Raw genomic sequence first — 3,550 nt, 5'->3', positions numbered from 1 at the left:
TAGCGCGTTCGGCTGTTAACCAATAGGTTGGTGGTTTCGAGCCCATCCGGGAGCGGTGTTGTGAGGTCTCAGATGTAACGTAAAATGTCAGAGTTTTTCACAATACCTGACGAACATTTAATTTTTGGGCTTCCGTGGCGCAATGATTAGCGCGTTCAGCTGTTAACCGAAAGGTTGGTGGCTCGAGCCCATCCGGAGCGGTGTTGTGAGGTCTCAGATGTGACGTAAAATGTCAGAGGTTTTTACACAATACCTGACGAGCATTGAACTTTTGGGCTTCCGTGGCGCAAGGTTAGCGCGTTCTGCTGTTAACGAAAGGCTGGTGGTTCAAGCCCATCTGGAAGCGGTGTTGTGGGGGTCTCAGATGTGACGTAACAAGTCAAGGTGTTCCACAACAATATGTGACAACCATTTAAATTCTAAGCTTCCGTCAGGTGCTGTGGAACAACCTTGACTTGTTACGTCACATCTGAGACCTCACAACACCGCTCCCAGATGGGCTTGAACCACCAACCTATTGGTTAACAGCCGAACGCGCTAACCCTTGCGCCACGGAAGCCCAAAAGTTCAATGCTCGTCAGGTATTGTGTAAAAACCTTGACTTTTTACGTCACATCTGAGACCTCACAACACCGCTCCCGGATGGGCTCGAACCACCAACCTATTGGTAAACAGCCGAACGCGCTAATCATTGCGCCACGGAAGCCCAACAATTAAATGTTCGTCGGTATTGTGGAAAAACTCTGACATTTTACGTCAAATCTGAGACCTCACAACACCGCTCCCGGATGGGCTCGAACCACAAACCTATTGGTTAACAGCCGAACGCGCTAACCATTGAGCCACGGAAGCTCAGAAATTAAATGGTTGTCAGGTATTGTGGATAAGTTATGACTTATTACGTTACATCTGAGACCCTACAACAACTCTCCCGGTTGGGCTCAAACCACCAACCTTTCGGTTAACAGCCGAACGCGCTAACCATTGGGCCAAGGAAGCCCAAAAATTAAATGGTCGTCAGGTATTGTGGAAAAACCTTGACTTTTTACGTCGCATCTGAGACCTCACAACACCGCTCCCGAATGGGCTCGTACCACCAACCTATTGGTTAACAGCCGAACGCGCTAACCATTGAGCCACGGAAGCTCAGAAATTAAATGGTCGTCACGTATTGTGGAAAAACTTTGGCTTTCTGCGTTACATTTGAGATCCCACAACATCGCTCCCGGGTGGTCTCGAACCACCAACCTTTCGATTGACAGATGAACGCGCTAACCATTGCGCCAAGGAAGCCCAAAAATTAAATGGTCGTCAGGTATTGTGGAAAAACTTGGCTTTCTACGTTACATTCGAGATCCCACAACACCGCTCCCGGGTGGGCTTGAACCATCAACCTTTCGGTTAACAGCCGAACGCGCTAACCATTGCGCCACGGAAGCCCAAAAATTAAATGGTCGTCAGGTATTGTGGAAAAACTTTGGCTTTCTACGTTACATTTGAGATCCCACAACACCGCTCCCGGGTGGGCTCGAACCAACAACCTATTGGTTAACAGCCCAACGTGCTAACCATTGCGCCACGGAAGCCCAAAAATTAAATGGTCGTCAGGTAATGTAGAAAAACTTTGGCTTTCTACGCTACATTTGAGATCCCACAACACCGCTCCCGGGTGGGCTCGAACCGCCAACCTATTGGTTAACAGCTGAACGCGCTAACCATTGCGCCACGGAAGCCCAAAAATTAAGTGATCGTCAGGTATTGTGTAAAAACCTTGACTTTTTACGTCACATCTGAGACCTCACAACACCGCTCCCGGATGGGCTCGAACCACCAACCTATTGGTTAACAGCCGAACGCGCTAACCATTGCGCCGCGGAAGCCCAAAAGTTAAATGCTCGTCAGGTATTGTGTAAAAAGCTTGACTTTTTACGTCACATCTGAGACCTCACAACACCGCTCCCGGATGAGCTCGAACCACCAACCTATTGGTTAACAGCCGAACGCGCTAACCATTGCGCCACGGAAGCCCAAGAATTAAATGGTCATCAGGATTGTGGAAAAACTTTGGCTTTCTACGTTACATTTGAGATCCCACAACACCGCTCCCGGGTGGGCTCGAACCACCAACCTATTTTTTAACAGCCGAACGCGCTAACCATTGAGCCACGGATCCTCAGAAATTAAATGGTTGTCACGTATTGTGGAAACGTTTTGACTTTTTACGCTACATCTGAGACCCCACAACACCTCTCCCGGGTGAGCTCGAACTTTCAACCTTTCGATTAACAGCTGAACGCGCTAATCATTGCACCACGGAGCCCAAAAATTAAATGGTCGTCAGGTATTGTGGAAAATCTTTGGCTTTCTACGTTACATTTGAGATCCCACAACACCGCTCCCGGGTGGGCTCGAACCACCAACCTATTGGTTTACAGCCGAACGCGCTAACCATTGCGCCACGGAAGCCCAAAAACTAAATGGTCGTCAGGTATTGTGGAAAAACTTTGGCTTTCTACGTTACATTTGAGATCCCACAACACCGCCCCCGGGTGGGCTCGAACCACCAACCTAGTGGTTAACAGCTGAACGCGCTAACCATTGCGCCACGGAAGCCCAAAAATTAAATGCTCGTCAGGTATTGTGTAAAAACCTTGACTTTTTACGTCACATCTGAGACCTCACAACACCGCTCCCGGATGGGCTCGAACCACCAACCTATTTTTTAACAGCCGAACGCGCTAACCATTGAGCCACGGAACCTCAGAAATGAAATGGCTGTCACGTATTGTGGATAAGTTATGACATATTACGTTACATCTGAGACCCTACAACACCTCTCCCGGTTGGGCTCGAACCACCAACCTTTCGGTTAACAGCCGAACGCGCTAACCATTGCACCAAGGAAGCCCAAAAATTAAATGGTCGTCAGGTATTGTGGAAAATCTTTGGCTTTCTACGTTACATTTGAGATCCCGCAACACCGCTCCCGGGTGGGCTCGAACCACAAACCTATTGGTTTACAGCCGAACGCGCTAACCATTGCGCCACGGAAGCCCAAGAATTAAATGGTCGTCAGGTATTGTGGAAAAACTTTGGCTTTCTACGTTACATTTGAGATCCCACAACACCGCTCCCGGGTGGGCTCGAACCACCAACCTATTTTTTAACAGCCGAACGTGCTAACCATTGAGCCACGGATCCTCAGAAATTAAATGGTTGTCACGTATTGTGGAAACGTTTTGACTTTTTACGCTACATCTGAGACCCCACAACACCTCTCCCGGGTGAGCTCGAACTTTCAACCTTTCGATTAACAGCTGAACGCGCTAATCATTGCACCACGGAGCCCAAAAATTAAATGGTCGTCAGGTATTGTGGAAAATCTTTGGCTTTCTACGTTACATTTGAGATCCCACAACACCGCTCCCGGGTGGCTCGAAACACCAACCTATTGGTTTACAGCCGAACGCGCTAACCATTGCGCCACGGAAGCCCAAAAACTAAATGGTCGTCAGTTATTGTGGAAAAACTTTGGCTTTTTACGTCACAT

At 48.4% G+C, this 3,550-nt stretch overlaps 3 non-coding genes across 3 annotated transcripts; all 3 read right to left on the bottom strand.

Moving 5' to 3' along the window:
• Positions 1 to 1,220: 1,220 nt before the first annotated feature.
• TRNAD-GUC (transfer RNA aspartic acid (anticodon GUC)) lies at positions 1,221 to 1,293 on the bottom strand. The gene has a single exon. It is a non-coding gene; the product is annotated as a tRNA-Asp (tRNA).
• A 1,100-nt stretch (positions 1,294 to 2,393) lies between these two features.
• Positions 2,394 to 2,466, bottom strand: TRNAY-GUA (transfer RNA tyrosine (anticodon GUA)). The gene has a single exon. It is a non-coding gene; the product is annotated as a tRNA-Tyr (tRNA).
• Positions 2,467 to 2,981: 515 nt separating this feature from the next.
• Positions 2,982 to 3,054, bottom strand: TRNAY-GUA (transfer RNA tyrosine (anticodon GUA)). Its single transcript has one exon. It is a non-coding gene; the product is annotated as a tRNA-Tyr (tRNA).
• Positions 3,055 to 3,550: the final 496 nt, after the last annotated feature.

This window comes from Phalangium opilio, unplaced genomic scaffold (genome assembly GCF_054372755.1).
Source record: "Phalangium opilio isolate 3A_F unplaced genomic scaffold, DU_Popi_V2 ptg000329l_1, whole genome shotgun sequence".
Classification (NCBI taxonomy): Eukaryota; Metazoa; Arthropoda; class Arachnida; order Opiliones; family Phalangiidae; genus Phalangium; species Phalangium opilio.
This window is presented reverse-complemented; position numbering and strand designations above follow the sequence as displayed.